Below are 22,543 nucleotides of genomic sequence, written 5' to 3'. Positions count from 1 at the left end.
TGCTTTTATGTAATGCTGATGCCCAAGTTACATGTAATTATGATGACATTATAACATCCTTGATCTTTCATAACCTCTCTAGAAATTCATTTTTCCCAGCATCAAGCTCCACAAATAGTATGGAAGTGACAGTGTCACATAGGATAAACAGTTACCAGAACAATACTTTTCAGGTCCAATTCTATGAGGGTTAGCCAGCCCTGACTGCTTTTGACATCAGCCAGAGCTGGGAAGTTTAGCATTGCTCAGAAACATGCCAATGAATTAGCAAATCTACAGACACATTTCTTGGCATTTAAGAGCAAGATAGGAAGGATGAGAATAGGTCAAAATATAGACACCTGTTTACTCACATTTTAAATCACTGATATTCTTGAAGATGTCTAGTTCTAGTTTAGATGCAATAGGTTCTATATCATTATTTTAGTACACAGAATTTATTTTATTTTTTTATGTATTCTGTTTGGAAATATATATATATATATATATATATATAAAAATAATAGGCATGGGTGAAGCTATCAAAATACACAGAAAAGTGGTGCACAAATTTGCCATTATCCTTACAATAAAGATCTCAGAGTCACTGCAGATAGCTCAGTGAGGGTCCCAGTTGCATGCTCAGCAGAGGTCAAAAAGGTAAACAAGTGCTAAGAACAATCTGGGAATTAGTAGAACAGAACAGGATTGGTACAGTATTGTAGATGTCTGTGGTCTAACTACATCTTGTAAATTTAATGTAGTTCTCTTCCTTCTCAAAGAGCTTAATAACTAGATAAAGGTGTGGGAAAGAGCTGCAGGGATGATTAGAAGTACGAAATGGCATTGGTAGGAAGAAAGAGACTTAGGCTGAAACTCTTTAAGTCTGGGAAGCAGATGAGGGAGGAGAGATACGATAGATGTATATGAAGTCATGGACTGCATAAATGATTATTTGCTATTGCTCATGCTAGAAAAAACAACAGAGCAATCTGATGATCAGGCGGCAGGTTTAAAGCAAGCACTACAAAGTCCTTTTTCACACAATGCATAATTAAATTGTGGAGCTCATTGCCAGAGGAAGCTGTGGAGGCCCAAGTTATAAATGGGCTCAAAAATCCATTAGACAAATGCATGAAAAGGAGCTCCATCAATGGCTATTAAAATCAATGTTGTGAATGCACCCGCTGGCTGAGGAAGCGCATAAACCTTAGACTGCTTGAAACTGAAAGGTTATACCTGAGGAAGAATTACTTTCTATCTGCCTTGTTTCTCACGCTTTTCCCAAATTGTGTGCCCATTGTCAGAGGCAGCAAACTAGGCAGCAAACCAGATACAACATGGGTGTGATTCAGTACAGGAATTTTTACGTTCAATGAGATCAGAAATGCACGTTTCTGGTTTACTGTGACCCAGCACTAAAATAATTTTCACATCTTAAACTGTTCTGTCATTTTCATTACTATACTCTCCACAAATAAACCGCTGATTTTGCTTCTCTTTCTGTAAGTCAGTGTTTCTTCAGAAAAATCATTCAGCTGCATATTTTTAATTTCTGTTCTTCCATCCCCTGAAGCACTTGCATACATTCCAGGGTGATAAAAAGTTTACCAGGGTCCCTTCTAACCATCATTGGAGTGCTGTTGTAAAACAGACGCTTTTTTTTTTCAGAAAGAAAAGCTTTCTGACGCAGTTAATGCTCATAAAATCCTACAGAAAAAAATCTCTTTACACTTTCACAGACCAGAATATATGTTCAACAAGTGTATCCATATTATAAAAGACATGAGATCTACTTCTTGATACAAGGATTGTGGACCTTTAGTGTACATTGGAGTGCATTTCAATTTTGGTGGCAGGAGAAGTTATGACTTAGAACAAAGCCTAGTATCTCAGCCTCTTCAATTTCTTTTTGTTCAAGTATTTATTTAATTTTCAGAATGAAAGATAGTAGTCTGGGCAAAATAAAATGAATTCATGAAGAATAGTTGATGCCACTACTCAAAGGCTCATGACTGCAAAGGCCAGTTCCCCACAGTGGAATTTAGGTTTTCCATGCAAAGTTACATGGGAGGCAAAAGGGAGACTTGAGTTTTCATCCTGGCATCCTAATGGGCATTATATATATTATTCAGCGACCTGTATTACAAAATGCAGAGGTCACCTTGACCAAACATCATGACAGTTTTGAATGAAAGCAGGTGTCGCTAACATGCTCTGTGCTGAACTCAGTGCTGTTGTGTAACAGCCATGCTAATGAGCACATCTATTTGACAGGGACCATTAGTACCCCTCAGGTATTTTTACTGCAAAAATTTAAGGTGCCCTTGGTCTCCAAAGAAGTTAGGGTTTCTGTGGATCATTTTTTGGCTTTTGTAGGCACCCATATAAAACAAAACAAACTTTATTTCATTTGTTTAAAAATAATATTCTGAACAAAAAAAAGTGGAGAGAAGGCTTTTTCATTAAATATTCAAGTATTTCAGTTATTAGAAAAAATACAATGAGGAAGAATAATGTCTTGATCCATACTAAACCTCATTGGGAGTGCATATATTGTTATACACAAATTCATAAAATAGGGCTAGGAATCCCCCTGACACAAAGTCCCCCGGTCTCCAACTGCCTACTTGTACAGACAAAATTAGTCTCCAAATTATGCATGGAAGAACAATTTTAAGATGATGAAAACATGTACGATCAGGATCATCACCTGGATGCATACACGGTAATACTTTCTCATACGTTGCTACTGCTTTGTAAGTACAGATCAAAATAATTATTCTAAGTGATCTTTAGCTCTTTTGGTTGTTTCAATAGGAAGTCTTTATAAATTCAAAGGTTGTCAGGCCACAGTGTGTCAGGAAACTTGAATTTAAGAGCCCAGCCCTAACATTTACATTCCTAGGTTATGTTTCAGAGTTGGTTGTAGATGTTAAGAATATTGCCTTTGGGACCTTTAAGTGCATTATATCATAGCCTCAAGCTGTACTTTCTTTTAGCCACAATACTTCTTTAGACATCAGAAGTTTTGATTTAAAAGAGAAATAAGCTGGTAACGGAGCGCATGCATCTCTGCATTTTACCTACTTCATGTCAAATGTAAGGGCGAGAGAACTGTAAAGCGTATTTAAATACTCATGGCAGACTATGAAAAAATGGAAATGTTCTATGAATTGGAAAACATGGAAATGTTCTTTGCTTTAAAAATTAATCAGAAGAACTAACACCATTTTTATTTTACAGGTTTTTGAGATGTGAATACGTACACTTAAACTGTCCTGAACAGACTGGGACACCCCACCATCTGTTGCAGTAATTTCTAATTCTAATTCAGTGCTTTTAACAGGGCTCAGTGGAACTTTAGTTGCTAAAATTATTTTCTTTATTTTATATATATATTTTTAATGCAAAATGAACATCCAGTGACGCTGGAATACTCTTAGCTGTCCTCTTGACTTTGCTTAAAAAAGAAAACAATGACTTTTAAAGAATGAAATGGTTTAGATATTTTTATTCAAGTGACATTTCAAAATTCCCTCCATCTTTATTGTAAAAAAACTGTGAAGTACTTAAGTCAGAAAAAAAAGACCACTGAAATCCAAAGCACATATTTCAGCACCTCAGCTTATCAATAATTTTATAATCAGTTTTGGATAAGCCTGAAATGCTCTCCTAGTACCAGTAAACAACAACAAGAAAACATCTATTCCCACCTCTTTATTTATTCATATTTATTCACTGTTTATTCATTCACTAGAATCTCCAAATTGCCTGGCTTTGTTTGTCATCATCTTTATAAATTTTGCTATAGATGCAAACTGCCTAAAAGGCTCTAATATAATTTTTAGCTATATTTGGTGTTTTTCTTTCAAAGTTCTCAAACGTTGTGTGTACATATATTAGCCAATGTAGAGGCATTTGAAACCTCAGAGAAGGGCATAGTTATTCATCTCCATTTAAAAATCCCACTTGTGGAATATGGGGCAAATACCATGGAATTAAGTCATTTATCAATGTCATGCTATGAGTCCTGGTTATAAGGTTTCCCTGGCAGATAGGGAAGAGGATGTTAGTCCCCTAATACCCAATACTTTGTTGTAACTTCCAGGAAACTTAAGTGGTATTTTCCCCTATTGAAAGCAGCTCTACATTCAGCCATGCTTTAGACAAAATAAATCATTAGACATCTGTTTTATAGTACTTCAGACACTCTAATACCCTTCCTTTTAGCATGCATAACTCTTACTTATAGAATTATTATATGTGATTAAATATAGATTAACTTTTAACTCTAAACTTCAGATTGCTGCAATTTAGGAGTTATGGCAGAATTGACGTCCCACTGAGTGTTGGGTGCCAGGGAATGCAATTTTGGTCCTTGATCAAATTAGATACTAATTCATAGAATAGTGTGTGTTGGAGAGGACCTTCAAAGGTCATCTCATCTAACTCCCTGCCATCAGCAGGGACATCTTCAACTAGATCAGGTTGCTCAGAGCCCCATCCAGCCTGGCCTGGAATGTCTCCAGGGATGGGGCATCCACCACCTCTCTGGGCAACCTGGGCCAGTGTTTTGCCACCCTCATTGTAAAACATTTCTTCCTCATGTCAAGCCTGAATCTGCCCTCTTTTAGTTTAAAACCATCACCCCTTGTCCTGTCATAACAGGTTCTGCCAGAATGTCTGTCCTCATCTTTCTTATATGCCCCTTTTAAGCACTAAAAGGCCACAATAAGGTCTCCTTGGAGACTTCTCTTCTCCAGGCTGAACAGCCTCAACTCTCTCAGCCTGAATTCCTCTATCACCAGAAAGTTCCTGATTTCTCCCAAACTGCCTGCCTCATTTTTTTTTCTTTCAGCCTGGCCAGCCCCTTGAAATTTTGGCATATGGACTCAGGCAGAGAGTGGTGATTTCAACAGATGACCTTTGAAGGTCCCTTCTAACCCAAACTATTCCGTGATTCTATGACAGAGACTCAGAGCAGACTGAGGCCATGGCGAGAGGGACTGTGAAGCTGGACCCTCTCACAGCTTTCCCAACCCTTCATCGCTGCTAAGCACGAGGCAACTGACCTCTCTTTTGGTGGCTCTGTGAGTACTTGCCCTCTTCTTACTTTCTGTAAGTTTCTATGAGGAATCACTGAACAGGATATTTTGGTCTGATCATTTTTATTTGCTTATAACTGTTGAGAGATTTGCTATTTCACTGGGTGTCTGGACATTTAGCAGCAGTGTTAAATCTTAACCGAATCTCTTTGTAGAAATGCTTATAATGGAAATAAACTGTAGTTTGTCAATCTTCAGATCAAATTTCCTCTTTGCTTTAGAAATCAACATATTATGCTTTACAAATTTTCTTGCTTTTCATTCAATGCATACAATCTAATAACTTTCACAAAGTTTAAAACCTCATTCTTTAAAACAGTAGCAAATTGAACAAAACACATACTTCGTCAACCTTTATTCCTTCCACAATATGATCCTTTTGGTATCAAATGAAATTCTACAAGTCCACTGTAATTGATGCTACACTGAAAGAGGAACCGATGGAACTGACAAATTCTGTGTTTCAATGTGGTATATTCTAGGGTCTTTTCCAGTTTCACTCCTGGAAAGATTAATCTAGCTCATGTAACATAAATAATTTTTTTAAAGTCATATTTTTTTCCAGTCTGTTTTCATTGACACTTTTGCATACAAGCCACTTAGAACAATAACTAAAAATCAGTAATCCTTAGAAAAACAAAACATTGTTCTGAGTAACAAATTGCTCTTTATTTTTCTGCTAAATTAAGGAACTTAGATGAAACTATAGGCCAGATTGTGCCTCATACAGACATTCCTACTCTGGAGGTTATGGCAAGCTGCACAGCCCGTTGGGAGCTCTGGGGATCCGTCAGGCGCAGCAGACATGTGCCAGATGCTGCACCTTCTCAGGCATACGATGTGCCCTCTTCTGGGGGTTTGGCCATGGTAGAAGATGGCTAAGTTTTGTTTTCCCATCTTGGAGGATGGTTGATCAATCAGGAATGGGAGTGCAATGCAGATTCAGACCTCAGTAAAATGCCCAACTCTGCCTTGAAAGAGCATGGAAACATACACACAGGTGTGACTGTGCCCCCACACACGCACACACGCCTCACTTGTTGTAGTCATCCCCTCTAGGTCCCAGGGCCAGCCAGCATTATGTCAACCCTTCCCTTAGGAAGTATCTCTTCGGGATGCTTATGGATGAATAAAAGCCCTTGAGATTCTCATCAGCTTTAAACTGTGATAAAACCAGAGTATTTAGAGCTTTATCCACATGAGGGTGGCACTGTTTTTAAATCTGATGTGACTTTATAAGTTGATAGTCCAAGAACACCCTAGATTGAACTGAAAAGTGCCCTTAATACTGCCCCCCTAAACCCAGAGAGCTGTGAGCCTGTGTAGTGCCATGGGGTGCACTGTTGAATCTGGGGACATGCCAGGCCCTGAGTCTTCTCTTCTTCTTCTCCAAAATGTAATAAATGCCAGGGCATGACTTCTCTGCTGCATACAGCCTCTGAGCTATTGCTTAGCCCTGAACTGCCGCTTAACCTTCAGGGATGAGAAGGGTTCTTAGGTTTGAAGATGCAGAAAACTCAGCAAGAAGGAAGGGAACTGTTTGAGCACTCCGGCCATTCCTGCATAGGGAAGTGGGATGAGAGATAGTAGGGAGCTGGTGATATCCCAAGTGAAAGGGAATGTGGGGTAAGTCTCTGTCTCCCCTGTACAGATCACAGAAATAAAACAGGCCAAAAAAATCTGCATAAATCCAGACTTCAGAAGAGCCAGCATGGAGCAGAGTGCAGTGATGGCTTAGCATGGGTACAAGAGTCATTTTGCCAATGAATTCAATGGATGAACAAACTTACTTTGTTCCTCCTTTGGAAAGAACCCCACCATGCTGTGGTACTGGATAGCAGCATCTACTAACTACTACAATACTGCTGTAAGCAGGTTAGCCTGAACTGTCGGGAACCCCAGGGAGCTTTGCAGACTCTGATGTACCATCTGATATAGGAGCTGGGTCATCTTCCTTAGAATTAGAAAGCAGGAAAACTTTATAATATGGGTGGCATGGCATAATGTAGAGTTTTTATTTCATAAACTCATTAGCAGAAGTCAGAAAATCTTACCAAGAAAAGCATTTGTCTGACATCTGGGACAGACCATTTAAATTTTGTGTCCTATCAAACCACACAGCTATGCTTATTAATATTTCCCTCCTATCGCTGAGAAAGGCTTGGCCACATTTTAGGGTGCATGGAGGATTAATCCATTTGTTCTTGTAAGGTGCTTATCTATTTCCATCTCTAGATGTGCACAGTCCTACACATGAGTTTGCTTTTTTCCCTCTCGTACCATTCTCTTCTACTAGCTAGCTATGTACTGGTACTATTAAAGAACATTTAGTTCATGATAACTGACATTTTCATTAGAAGGGTCTTAAACAGAGAGTGGATAATTCAATTTCCAGCTAAGAAAAAGAATAATAAATAAATAATGCTGAAGCCATCTTCTTGTTCCTCCTTAATGGGAGGTTAATTGCTAACCTTTTAGCCACTGGGGAAATAGATAAAGGAAAGATTAGGAGGAAAGTAATAAAAACAAAAGACTGAAATAAAATTACCCATATTAGCAAAGTTACCACTATCATGGAGTGTCTACATCTGGAATATTGTGTCCAGTTCTGGGCCCCTCAGTTCAAGAAGGACAGGGAACTGCTGGAGAGAGTCCAGCGCAGGGCAACAAAGATGATGAAGGGAGTGGAGCATCTCCCCTATGAGGAAAAGCTGAGGGAGTTGGGTGTCTTTAGCTTGGAGAACAGGAGACTGAGGCGTGACCCCATTAATGTAAAGGGTGAGCGTCACGAGGATGGAGCCAGGCTCTTCTTGGTGACAACCAATGATGAGACAAGGGGCAATGGGTACAGACCGGAACACAGGAGGTCCCACTTAAATATGAGAAGAAACTTCTTCACGGTGAGGGTGACAGAGCACTGGAACAGGCTGCCCAGGGAGGTTGTGGAGTTTCCTTCTCTGGAGACATTCAAAACCTGCCTGGATGCATTCCTGTGTAACCTCATCTGGGTGTTCCTGCTCAGGCAGGGGGATTGGACTAGATGATCTTTTGAGGTCCCTTCCAATCCCTGACATTCTGTGATTCTGTGAATTGCAGGGAATACTTATTTTTTTTACGTATGCATCTGAGGGCCTAAGAGCCATGTAGTAGCAGCTGTATATGTTAACTTTTTTTAACGGATAGAAAATCTTCTGAATGACTCAGGCCCTTTGCATGATATGGATCATTGCTCAGGTTTCCTGGGTCTGGCCTTCCAAACACACTCTCTATGTGCATCTCAACAGAGGCACGTACACAGCAAAACATACAGCATCAGCTCCTTTCCACATTACATTCTTGTATTTAAAATGTTAACCTGTGTGTAGTCATAGCTGAATTAAATATGCTACAATCACATAGTTTCTCCTCACTGCCACAGATTTTGTTGAGTTTAGGCATCATTCTTATTATAAACTTGTTGCAGTGCTGACTTGCAGCTCGACATTACTTGTTCTGGAGTGGCGGTAGATGGTTCATCCTGCCTCCATGCAGGTTTTTCCTGGTCTCACTGTGACCTTTTCAAAGCACATTCTGTGATATGAAAGATGACAGTGATCTCTACTTCCTCTTTACCTCTTTCCCTGACACCAAGAAACAGACATCAATGTTTAGAATTGGTTTTGATTACAAGCATCAGTGTGGTATTCCAGGAAGAGTTTTACATTTAACTTGAAATACAGCTGGGCTACCATCATTCCAATATATTCTAACACTGAATTCTTTATGTTTAGCATGGTCCCTGCTAAAATTCTGCTGTTGCAATTATGTTCATTTCCTACCTCTCAACAGTAGCAGTGGCCATGATTTTCATAGGAGATGATGGCAGGAGACTTTTTCCAGTAAGCATCATCCGCAGTTAAAGGCCATTTTGAACTGTTCCCTCTTTCATGGGAAACCTGACATGAAAACTCACATTCAGATATTTCACATTCTACTTACTTGTCTATGTTTTCTAATATCTAGGTGTCTCAAAGGTGTAGACCTAGCCAACAGGAAAAACTAAGCAAAAGATATTAAAATAAATTTAGGCCATCAGATTCTGTCAGACAACAATGCAAAGGCTGACGTACTTCTGGCAAACTTTTACTGAGCAGCAGACGTTCACAACAAGCTAGAGATTTCTTCACTGAAATCTCTTTTACAGTGATCTTTTTCATATGCAAACTACTTTTAAAACTTTTTCAATGTGAGACAGCAGATGTTTAATTCATAAGTGAGTAGAGGTAAGAGTCATCCCTGACAATAATTCTGTGCCTATTGTTTGTACCCTGCTCATAGCTGTAGCACCATTTGTACAGCAAAAAATAAAAACGTGAAGGACAGAGTGTTGCAAACATTTTTCTACTGAGTTAATCACCTCAATAACTTTGCGTATGGGTTCAGTTGCAATGAATTCACATGCCCAGAATGAATCATGTGTGCAGTTCATAAGATCAGGGCCTATAAAGAGACATTTATGGAAGTAATTTGCTCCAAAATATTTGCTCATGAAGGTTCTCAATAAAAGTAGCAAGAAGAAATGTTTTTAAGATATAATTTAAAAATATTATTTGAGGTCATATATTGCTTTGCTTTATGCAGTATATGCTTACTATCTCAAACAGATCTCAGATAAGAATACCAAGTAAGTGTATAGAAATGTGTAGAGTTAGAATAAAACATGCTCCTTGATTAGACACATTAAAAGGCTGTAAGTATTATGCAGTGGATGATTCCCTTTTATGTCAAGGCTGCTTCAAATATCATGATTCTGATTTCATATGTCCTAATTTTAAATCTAGCATCATCAAATGGGGTACAGATTAGACAAAAAAATCTATGCATATTCTGTCATGGCAGAACTTGGATTTCCTTATGTATAGAAAAGTAAGCATGACTCCAAGTATAGTCAAATGAGCCCCGTCAGGGGACTGCTGCACTGACACATCATGTACACAAATACAAAATAGGGAATGACAATACAGATCTCTGAACAATGTAATTGTAAGGGGACATTTGGCAGCTTGTTTTGTGGATTGCACATGCTTTTCACAGATGTGATAGCAATGGTCTAATAAGCAGTCAAACTGCAGGATAAACATGCCCAGGCTACTCTAGTAAAGTCTGAATTGAAGTGTTAGCATACCACTGTGTACAGTGGTCTTCATTGTTTTCCATGATATTTTCAATAGCAAAAATCTGTTTCTCAAAAGAGAAGCCCTTTTGGGGGAGAGAGCCACTGTGTGAACAAATTGATCTGAGAACTCAGAAAAATGCAATATAAGAATGGGAATATAATGGCATGAGCAGAATAGACATTAAAAAAAAATTAAATTAAAAAAAGCAGATTTGGTTTTCCTGGTTTTCAGAGAGAAATAATTGCATGTGAAGAATGGATATGGTTGCACAGTGAAAATTCTATTTTTGAGTATAGCTCTTATGGCAGAGTACAAGTTACAGACCTAATCATGTGCCTGCACAGAGGACAATTGCCTTGGAAGAACGTTATGATGGTTGCCAAAATCAAGTGCTTTAAAGTTGGAGAACACTAAAGCCTGAATGAACAAAGAAATCCTAACTGTGCTTTCCTGCAAATCGGTATTAAGATTTTTCTTGAAATGTGTCTTTGCCTTTTTTTTTTTTTTTCCCCATCAAAGAACCCTTTATCATTCATTACACAGGATAAGTAGGTGCTGATTACACAGTACCTACTGAATAAGCAGCTACTTAGAAAAGTAATCTTCACCAGCCAGCTAGCAGTGCCTTATTTACTGCATACCCAAAGCCTGCAGTAAATACAAAATTATTCATTTTTTCATGGGCTTTTCTGGGCCACTCATCACTGTAGTATTTGCATGCCTCAAGAACGCAGATGAATTTATCACTGCAGAAAGGTAGGAGACCATTATTATTATTCCCATTTTACAGCTGAAGAGATAGGGACTTGCCTGGAGCTACACAGTGAATTAGTGGCAGAGCAAGGACTGGAATTCACGGCTTGCAACCCTGTGCTCATTGCTGGAAACCACGCTGCCTTGCAGTCAGAGGTGCTGAGAAACCACAGCTCTCACTGACTTTGTCCACCACTGCAAGCAGCCTATAAGCCTTGGGCAGCCCCAGTTGGTCATCCATAAAAATATGACACATGGTTAATAGTCAACTGCCAGAATATTGGGTTTATTGTCACATTAAGAGACTAATATTTGAGTCTGGGGTTTACAAAAGGGTCTTGAACCTGGTTCACCCATGCCTGGGTGAATGCCTGAGCTACTGGGGTGCTGGTGCTTCCAGGGTAGGTAATTTACTTTTCTGTGGTGTAGATGCTGGAACTCAAAAAGCTGCGATAAGAGCATCATAATATGATTTCAAGAAAATGGCACTTTACGATGAAACACATTTAGACTTGAAAGCTAACTGACAGGCTTAAAGTCTCTTCTCTTGGATTATTCACCTGGAACTCATTCCCTCCTGCTGTGTCTTGAGCACACCCAGGATTCTGCCCCAGTGCTCTCGACACAAAAAGCATCTGATTAACATTTGATGGCTCTTGTTTTGTTCTTTTTAGTAAACTGGGGAAACACCAGTAGATCAAACTGCAACCATTCCCGCAGTCATATTTTATTTAAGTGACCTTTTTCTCTTTGAAGCTATTCTTTTGATCCTCTTCTGTGCACCTGGGATGATATGTTCATTGACCATTCCTGCTCTTTGGCTGCTAGAGTTAACACGGGTGTTAGCTCCCTGGATTCACAAGTGATACTTTTTAGACAAGCAGGGAGAGCTTCCTGTACAAAATTGACCAGTAGCCTGTGATCCAAGTATACAGCCCCAAATGCAAAACTAATCCACGAGTTTTCAATTGCTGAAGAGGAAAGGCATGGCGATAAATCCAGCTCATCTTACTGACGCAAGCAGAATCACAGAACGTCCTGAGTTGGAAGGGACTCACAAGGATCATCGAGTCCAACTCCTGGCCCTGAATGTGACAACCCCACAGTTGACACGGTGTGTCTGAGGGCGTTGTCCGGTCTCTTCCTGAACACTGTCAGGCTTGGGGCCGTGACACCTCCCTGGGGAGCCTGTTCCAGTGCTCCACCACCCTCTGGGGGAAGAACCTTTTCCTAATGTCCAACCTAAACCTCCCCTGGCACATCTTCCTGCCATTCCCTTGGGTTCTGTCATTGATCACCAGAGAGGAGAGAGAAACGCCTGCCCCTCCTCCTCCCCTTGTGAGGAAGCTGTAGCCCCATGAGGTCTCCCCTCAGTCTCCTCTTCTTCAGGCTGAACAAACCAAGTGACTTTAGCTGCTCCTCATACGGCTTCCCCTCTAAGCCCTTCACCAACTTTGTGTCCCTCTTCTGGACACTCTTCTGTAGCTTTATATCCTTTTTACCTGTGGCACCCAGAACTGCACACAGTGCTCCAGGTGATGCCACACCAGTGCAGAGTAGAGGGGGAAACAGTCCCATTTCTCAAAAATTTGCACCCAATGAAGCTGCTGTAGAATTTAAAGCAGGACCAGAGACAATTAGTATGCAGCCTGGGGACCTGGACAGAGTGTGCCGTGCTGTCCCTCCAGTTCATGTGCCTGTTTGCTTCCTTCAAAAACAACAGCACAAGTAACCAAAGAAAACACTCTGTACCCAGGACTGAACTGGAATCTGCCGCATCCTAAATATGCAGCTGGGAGGTTTGGGTGCTTTCTTTCCTCCAGGCAAAGCTCTCCTTGGCAAGGGCTGGCTCACAGGTGTTCATCTCCACCGATAGCTAACTCACTGAACACTCAGTCATCTCTGTAAAACCAGAACAATTTATGAGGAGAGAACAAGGAAAATCCATACAAAGTTCCCTATGTCCAAAAAGATAAAGACTGTCCAGAGCAAAGGGAATAAATGAGGCATCAGCTGCATGACAGATCCTCACAGCTGTTCTTCACTCTTTCTACAACTATATCCTCATCGTCCATCCTACTGACTTTTTAAAGAATATTAAAAGCAAAATTCTCAATATTCCTAGTGTTTCACCCTGGTTTTTTACATTGACTAATACAAATTGCTAAATTTTAGTCTGCTCTGCAGTTGTTGTATGAGCAAGGCACCTGCATTTTTCATTGAATAAATTATTTACCAAAAGGAAAAACAAATGCCCCTACTTAATATTTCTGCCCAATCTCATTCTTCATATTCAAACAAACTTTCATAGACTGAATCATAATTACTAGGTCACACTTGAGGTATAACCTCAGCTGATTTATGGGTGTAGTTCCACTGTTCTCCACTTAAAAAATTTATGCTACATGAAGATCTGTCTTATTGACTGATATACGTAATATGTATTATTATTTTTATCTTTCTAAATTCTACTGCACTAGGACTGACAATATATATTCACATAAAGCTGTAGAACTGGCATCACCTGCACTGGTATGGTGCATTATAATATTTGGTATAGTTCAGTCATTAATATTTAACATCCTGTAGTGTTATATATAGATAATTGTAAAATTGCCATCAATATCTTTCCCAAAACATGAATTGTCAGGTTATTCTCTTTTTAGTTTATTTTTTGTTTTTTGTTTTGTTTTGTTTTTTTTTTAGCAGCTCTGTCCAATATTTTACATATGTTAATTCTAGATCCAACAGTTTAAAAACTCATTTTTCTTGAAATTTTATTTATTATAGAACTTGAATCTATATAACAGAAGTCACATTTAATGGGATTTGGAACTGCTGAGAACATTTATTCCAATGTAGCCCTTGCCAATAAATTCAGCCTGAAAATCAGTATATTGCAAATCCTAAAATAAATGTAAGTTGTGTCTACAGCTTTCCAATGGTTTGCATTAACATATTTTTGTAGCAGTAGCTAATTATTATAATGAATCATTACAGGGTGACTTGAAAGCATTTGTAAAATTTTACAGGAGTGGAAACTAATATTTGTTGATATCTTTGACAGTTACCTGTGCTGATTTGAAACAGAAATAATGAGTTCTGTCAATATGCCCAGTGCACAAGTAAACAACACAGAGAAATCTAGTAAATACAGAAACTATAGCAGCCAAAAGAACATGTGAGTTCATCACAACAACTTCAAATGTGCTAATCCGATCTTATTTTAGCATTTCCATATCCAAAACCCAGTTGACAGGTAGACTTGATATGTACATACCTGTATCAATAGGCAGAAATATTTATAGCTTGTGATCTAAACATGAGATATATACATGCATATGTATGTATAATAAATTTCAGAGATGTACTGTCAAATGTATTTTGGTATCTCTTCTCTATATTTAATCAACTTCTAAACTTCAGATATTCTGTCCCTGACATCACTAAGTAAATTAGGTTAATATAGCCCTATATTGTCCATAAGTACACTCACACTCCATCCATTATGAACATTTGAATATATACCTAATGAAGACTTCATCAACATTGATCCTTCCATCTTAGTTCAATGAATTTCTCTGTTGTTCTTTCTAAGATTTGTTCTCTCATTCCTGTTTGAAGGAATTACATGTACAGGAGCATATGCATAAATCCTTGAATATTGATGCAGCACTTGTATGCTCTAGTTTAAGCCTGATTAATCTTTATGAATCATATGTATGAAACGGAATCATTGTGGTTATTCTCTGCAAAATGCTTTCTTACTTAGATGCTTCAGAATATTGAGTAAGTTGGGGTTTTTTTGCTCAACTGCCTAGTTAAAGATGTGCTCTGTCCTCAAAAGGAGTACACCATCCAGTCTCATACTTATAGAAAATATGCGTCTGAATCACCAGACAGGAGGACTGGGGCCTTAAAGATCATATACAATGCTATCCTAATGACCCACTATTTTTCAAGTCTACGTGTATCTGCTACTCTAGCTACCTAAAATACTAACGAGAAAAACTAGCCTTTTTGAAGAAATTAACCCAAGATATTTCATATGTCATAGTATCATAAAGTTCAGAGGTTTTCTGAGTTGATGCTCACCTGTGCACAACAAAAAGAATCTAAGTTTACATAGAAAACTAACATTTTAGATATAAGCATGTATGACCAGTCTTTAATATTGAATAATCTACTTGAAGACATTAGTTACAAGTATCTTACATCTTTATATAACACTTTTTTGTCCTTCACATTATTATTTATTTCTATGCAGAAGTATAGTTTGTATATTTCATGCTTAAAAGTTAAATTCTGGAGAACTGAAAGGTCCTCAGGCAGCTGTCTGTGAATGTCAGGGTGCAACAACTGCTACCACTGAGTAAGCAAAATGCACGTCTGTTTGTTCCATCCATGTCTAACTTCGGCTGTTGGTTACACCTGCTTCTCAGTAGGCCTGCTAAGAAGCTTAAGTACATCTATTTGCATTGTCATTCCCATACTATTAGCACAGTATCTACAGTTACAAAGCAGCGACCCTGTAATCAGTCCAGCTCAGAGGTGGGCAAAATGTGAACTTCACATCTATATTCACTGTGTCGGTATAAGTACCTGAAATCAGTTTGTTAACTTGGCCCAGGATGTCAAATCTAAGAGACATTCAGGTTATAAACTTTGTTTGGGCAGCACCCTTATTTCAAAAAACTTCTACTTGCATTGCCAATCTCTCTAGTCCACAATCTTATCTCTGCTAAAAAAAAACCTTGACCTTCCAACAAGAAGAGAAACCAGGCGAAGATTCAAGGTGGGACAACAGCAGTCAGTTGTTCATGGGACATAACACTCATGGAGGAAGTGACTTGCTGCAAGGTTCATGAATACCCAGAAAAAACAGCCTGTATTCTCACAAAGCCAGAGGAAAGCAAACCAGAAAGTCATGGTGTATCATGCTATGGAAATTCATGGACTGTGTGATGCAGGAGAAACTCCTTCTAAGTAGCCCCTTCTGCCTCCCAAACGCAAGACCATGAACTAGCAGTTAATGATGTGCCACATGCTGCAAATCCCCTTGGATTTCATGGCTTGTATCTCAAGGGCAGAGTTGGATAGGTTCTGCAGGAACAGGGAGAAGATTTCACACCTGAACCTGTCAAGAATGTGCATAAAGGCTGAATTCTTGCTTGGGAAAAACATCCAAGAGCAGGTTTGAACCCACACTCTGACTTTGCATTGCTATTCGCTGGTGTAAAGGAAAATCTCTCTTTTTCCAGTACAGAGGAGAAAATGGTTATCTCACTGGCAAACTGGACTGATATGAGCCAACTGTTGAAACCCACCTGTGCACAACATTTCCCTGCAGATGCACTGCAAGAGCCATGCCAGGCCTGAACCCCACTGTTGGCCCTAGCCCTGTGCTCCTCACCAACCAGCACTGGATTTTCAACACTGACACTCATCTCAGACACACAGGTGGAACTTAAACTAGGCAAATCTGGCCCAGCTGGGTTTACCTGTAGGAAGGATAGGATCTATAAGGCCGAAGGGAATTGTAAGGAGTCAGACAAGCTGGATTTGGTAGAAAAGCTGGAGCCTCTTTATGTGGGTGCAGACAGGGACATCACTGTAAGTAACACACAATCTTTGCTTTAATGCTCTAATCCAAGGATTTATAACCTTACTGAAAAATGTTGGAAATGTTCTCCAATCCTTTGAGTGGGTGAGGTATCTTTAGATATCATTTCCCTGGTCTAATGTGGCAAAGTGTCTAATATGGATCCAAACTCATTTAAATTTCCTGCCACTTTTGAGAAATAGGGCTGTCGGCTCCCAAGGCTTTCACCTCTGAGTAGGGACCTCTGTAAGGCGCCTAGAGTGGTTTCCAGAAACACTGTGCAGCTTAGGGCATGTTATAAATCCATGACAGCAGTGTTCAGGCATATCCTTAACCTTCACTCAGCTATTAGTCCAGTGTGTGGAAATGGACAGCAGCGTAGGTTGCCCATAACAGATAGGATGGACTGTCAGACAGAAAATGTAGCCTTTCATTCGTTTCTAAACTGAATGTGTGCAGAAAGCAACGTGCTCAGGATTAGCTTCAGATCAAGGTTTTAGACCTTTGAACCTGTAGATTTAAGAATCACCACAAATAGCCTGCCAAAGCGTCAGTGTCGCTTGCTAAAGATGTCTCTTTTCACAACCAGCTGGAATTCTGCTGGGACAGAGCAGGTGGTCACCTGTGTCTCTCCCTCAGTGGCACCACTGATCTATTCTGTGTCACACAACAAGGGACCAACTCTATCTCCGAACAATCATTCCCAATGTTACTGTGCCCCCAGCCACCTTTCACAAAGCTCTGTTTAGTAGCTTTCTATTGCCCCTGAGATGCACAAAACAAACCACCAAAGCATCAGGTCATAAAAGCAGCTCTGTCTGCAGCGTGGCTGTCAGACAAGGGAAATGCAGGCCACTGGTCATGTTTTGTGGGTATCCATGACACTGTAGAGTGGGCATGCACGAGGAAAATAAAAGGCTTTTAGTATCACTCTGTATCATTCAGAAATACACCAAATGCTTCAAAGTCTATCAGACTCTAACACATCTCACATCAGCAAGGTTATGAGTATCATTTTATTACCAGATACAGTTGTGAATCAGTTTGGGAAAAGTAATACGGAGTTTCACAGCACGACGCTGTTTTCATAGCTTAGAGCAGAGGTGTCAAACTCATTTTCACCCAGGACCACATCAGCCTCGCAGCTGCCTTCAAAGGGCCAAACGTAATTTTAGGAGTTTAACTGTTAAGGACTAGTTACATTTACACAGTCTTGATGTGGTCCCTGGTGAAAATGAGTTTGACACCCCTGGCTTAGAGGATGACAGGATGGCTGAGGCTGGAGGGGATCTCTGGAGATCAGCCAGTTGCACCTCCTCCTCAAGCAGGGTCAGCTACAGCAGTTTCCCGGGATCATTCCCCTTCATGTTTTGAGTATCTCCGCAGATGGAGACTTCACAACATCTCTGGGCAACCTGTTGCTACCTTTGACCACTCTCAAAGCAAAAATGTGCTTTCTGGTGTTCAGGTGGAATGCTTTGTTTTTTTTTTAATTTGTGCTCTGCTCACTGTCCTTTGTTGTGTCAGTGGGTAGCACTGAGCAGAGCCTAGCTTCCTCTTCTTCATTTCCCCCCATCAGGTATTTATACACATTGATGAGATCCTCTTGAGCCTTCTCTTCTCCAGGCTGAACAGTCCCAGCTCTGTCAGCCTCTCCTCATAGAAGAGATGCTCCAGTCCTTGGCCTTTTGCTGGACTTTCTCCAATATGTCCACGCGTCTCCTTGCGGGGAGACCAAAGCTGGACCCAGCACTCCAGGTGTGTCTCACCAGGGCTGAGTAGAAGGCTCTCCACAAATACTGAAAGAGAAGGGAGTGAAAACAAGACTTTCACCCTTTGTTCAGCTTCAATCTCTCTGTTGAGAGTGGTCTAGTTGGTGTTAGCGGATGGTTAGGGATTCATGCAGTGACCGATGAATTCGGACTGCTCTCTATTGGAAAAGGATTTGTATCACCAAAATCACTGTCCCAAACACTGCCTTCTGTGGAATATTAGCTAGGAGGTCATAGGCAGAAGATTTCAAGAAAACAGGCCATCCTCCACTGAGATGCCAGAAGCGAAATGCTTAGGCAGAAGAGAATGCCTCTGAAGAGCCACTGCTTGGGTCAATACCCACAGCATGTCACACCTCCACGTAACTTCATGAGCTTTCTGTAGCTCTCTTGGGAGAAGAAACAGCTTGATCCATGACGGAGACGCCTTTGGCTGCTGGATAAACAGGCTATTTTCCAACAGGTCACAGTGTGAATATTTGGTGTGCATTTCCCAGCGATCTCCCAAGTATGCAAGTACTCACACGTGCCATCGTAAAAATCGCAGCCCAATTTGCCTGTGTTATTGTTTCAGTCCTGTGTAGAGGGCGATCTACCTCAAATGCGTTTATCTCTGCAAATAAGCAACATTACTTAATGAAGTGGGGAGGAGTCAGTGAGGGACCACACAAAACTTCTCCCAAGTATTAATGAAAAACACAGTATGGTATGGTTTCTGGTAGGCTGTGTTGGCTTTTACTAAACATCAGCACAGAGAACTAAAACCAGCCAAATGAGACATTTCCTTGACCACAATAAAAAGCCATCGTTTCACATACTAACTTCAACATATCCTGTAAAACCGAACAAGGAGGCTAAGAATACAAATATGGTAAGTCTGAATCACAAGGGAGTGCCTGAAAAAACACAGAGCAGAGGATATGTACTACACCGTTGCATTCAAAGCAAAGATCTCTCTATTGCTTGTAATAACTCTGCTACCACGGGTCAAAGCCACCATCCTGAAGGGATCCAATCTGAAAACCTATGCAATTAATGCCTGACAAGCTCTCAAGAAAGCACCTTTGCCCGCGAGTTAATACCTTGCATTACAAACAACATGTTTCGCATAGAACAGAACCAGATCTGTAAGGCACTGCTACCATACAGACAAGGCTATAGAAAAAATCAAAACAAAACAAAACAAAAACAACCAGCCGCTGCCGTTAGGAGCCACCAGACGCACTTCCCCGCGGGTGTCACCGCCACCAGTGGAGCCCAAGACGCTTTTCCTTCCCGGCCGCCCAGCAAGCGGCGGCTTCCTCGGCCGCTCTACCGGGCAAATGACCCCACACCCCCGGCTCCTGCCCGGCACCCCCACAGTCACCGGCCTCACGACCCCCGGAGCTGCCGCGGCCCGATGGCGCCACCGCCCGCTCCGCCGCGCGCTGCCCGCGCCGCGCGCTGCCCTTGCGTGGGGCTGCGCTGCCCCCTGGTGGCGGCGAGGCAAAACTGCGGCCTTTTCGCCCAGGTCGCCCACCCGGGACCACGGCGACACGGCGAGAGAGCCCGGCGCCTCGGGGTCGCAGAGCGGCGTTTTTCACGCGTGAGAGGGGTATTTGTCAGCTTGCCGGTTTGCCGAGTCAGGTGCTCTTTAAAACAAAAAATAATTTTTCTTCAGGCTTTTCTTTAGCATTTTCTTGCTGTTTTCGCTTCCCCGAGTCTTAATTGCTTCCTCTGCTTTCGCAATGTGGATCTGCAGCACAACGGCTTGGCGGAGATGCAGCGAGTCAGAGGAATCGAGGCTGGGTTCTGCTCTCCGGAGCTGTCACCCGCTCGCACGGGAAGTCTAGGCCAACATTTCTACAGCTCTCTTTTGTAAAATTATTTAAAGATCACATATTTTTACAACATCACCTATGCGGAGATATAAATAGTTCATACTAGAAATCAAAGCACTGTAAAAAATCTGATTTAAACACCCCTAGGCAAGAACATTATAATGAGAAACTACTGGGGCTTCATACTATTTTGCTTGGATATTTTTAAGCACCGGGAAAGCTATTCTGATAGCAACATTCATTCACAACTTCATATTTATTGAAGTCACTAAGTAACAATGTATGCCATTGGCTCTGCAGTTAAGATCATAAATCATTGCTGGAAAACCTGAACACAGCTAAGCACCACATATAACAAAAAAGAAAAAGATAAAAGAAAAATTAAATTCATAAGGACCAGTCTTCAAACCATGCAGACCGTGAGCTACTCTCACATATAGCAGCACCCTTTATAGCAAAGAGCTACAGAATCACTATTGATTTCAGTGGAGGGATTAATTTCATAGGGCTTTTTTTTTTCTGGATATAGGAAAAAGACAAATACTTCATTGATCCATAATGTTGCCTCAAAGACAGACATTACCTTATCAGATCTGTTAATTTAATGACTGAGTTTGGAGTATTATTTCAAGTATGGTAACAGCAAAATATATTTAAATCGTATTTAGCACATGTAACACCTATGTTACAAAACGTTGCATCCATCTCAGAGAAAACACAAGGACTCTGCGAAAACTGGGACTACACAACACTCATTTCGTCTTTTGGGTAGTTCAAAATGCACCAATCCTTCAACACCTGCAAGTAGTGTATAATATATGTGACCTGGACATATAGCAAGTGTAATGCTCCCTATACTGAGGCTGGGAAGAAGTGCATACCTTTTTCTGAAATATCACTACACACAGTCACTGGAAGACCTCGAAGTTATTGCAGCTCTCTTGAAATTTTTAATACTGATAGAAACTGTGGATGTCTAATAATGGAAATGTACAAAGAGAGTTAATATTGAGGGTACAAATCCCCACTTCAGCATTTAAGAGTTACAATGGTTTAGATCAGGTCCGTTGCCTACAGAAGGGCAATATAGGTACAGATCGATGTATGTATGGGTATGCATATATATGTATGCTTATCTATGGCAGCGTAAGGAGACTATATACCTGATATACGGCCTATATACCGTTACGATGGCCCTGTCCCACGGTTACACTACACCTGCCTGGCTGGGCTGTAGCAGAGGCCCTCCCCGCCGAGGGTCGGTGCCGGTCGGGTTTGCCAGGACCCTGCCTCGGGAATGGTCCGGCGGCTGCTCCCTGGATCCCGGGGCACCGCGGGACCCTCCCGGGGCTCTGGAGGGGTCCGGCGCGGCCCTCCCCGGAGGACTCCGCGCTGAGGTCCCCGAGGGGCGGGCGGGCCCCTCGCACCCACCCGCGCTCCCGGCCGCGGGCTCGGCGCGGGGGCGGCGCGGGCGCGGCGCTGCGGCGAGGCCGCGCCTGCCAGCGGCGGGGAGGCAGCGCCGGCGCTCCCGCTCCGCTCCAGGTGCCGCTCCGCAAGTTTCGGACAAACACCGCCCCCTCGTCCTCGTCCCCCCTCCGGCGGCTGGTAAGCGCCGGGCTCCTGCGCCCGGCCGGGCAAGCGGAGGTCCGGCGGGCAGCCCTACCCGCAGCCCCCGGGCGGCTGCCTCTGCGCCCAGCGCCGCGCACATGGCCGCGGGAAACTTTAGCAGGCAGGCGGGCGAGCGGGCGGGCTGGGGGCAAACCAGGGGTCGCCGCAGGGGTTTGGGAGGGGAGCGGGGGGAGGAAGGGAGGAGACGCGGGCGAGCAGGTGGCATCCTCTGCGGAGCGGTGCGGAGCGCAGTGCGCGGACGGCGGAGGGGAAGGGGCGGCGGTCGCCGGGCAGGTGCGGGCAGGAGGGGGCTGCGCGTATGCGGAAGGGAGCAGCAGCCCCGCAGAGCCCGGTGCGGAGCGAGCGGGACCCGGCGCGGGGCAGCGCAGGGCGAGCGGGGGGACCCCCGGGGGGCGGCTTTTGGTTTGGGCTTTTCGCCTCGCTGCGCCGGCGGGGTGGGGAGAGTAAGTTGCTGAGCGGTGTAGTGTGGGGGGCACAGGGTTCAGGTGGAAAATCCAGGCAGCTCCCCTCTGGATGTGTTTTTGGAAGTTGTTTATGTTTTTGCGTTGGTTTTGGGGTTTTTGGGTTTGTGATTTTTGTTTGTTTACTTGTTTTGCATGTGCGTGTTTGGGTTTTTTTTAATAGTGCTCAGAGCATAATATTAGTGCTCAATGCATAATATTAGTGCCCAGTGCTGAAATTGGTCATCTGGTCGCTGAGGCAGGTATCCGAAAAGCGTCAGTCA

At 42.1% G+C, this 22,543-nt stretch overlaps 2 protein-coding genes across 2 annotated transcripts in view; one reads left to right on the top strand and one right to left on the bottom strand.

The window, feature by feature from the left end:
* Nucleotides 1–22,543, bottom strand: part of GABRB3 (gamma-aminobutyric acid type A receptor subunit beta3) — a 196,492-nt gene that overhangs the window by 124,912 nt on the left and 49,037 nt on the right. The window lies entirely within an intron of this gene.
* The window catches only part of GABRA5 (gamma-aminobutyric acid type A receptor subunit alpha5), a 57,924-nt gene continuing 57,065 nt past the window's right edge, over nucleotides 21,685–22,543 (top strand). The window contains exon 1 of the mRNA XM_065838516.2: nucleotides 21,685–21,795. The gene's annotated coding sequence lies outside the window, so the exon portion shown is untranslated. The remainder of the gene's footprint in view (nucleotides 21,796–22,543) is intronic.

Source organism: Patagioenas fasciata, chromosome 1 (genome assembly GCF_037038585.1).
Source record: "Patagioenas fasciata isolate bPatFas1 chromosome 1, bPatFas1.hap1, whole genome shotgun sequence".
Lineage (NCBI taxonomy): Eukaryota > Metazoa > Chordata > Aves > Columbiformes > Columbidae > Patagioenas > Patagioenas fasciata.
This window is presented reverse-complemented; position numbering and strand designations above follow the sequence as displayed.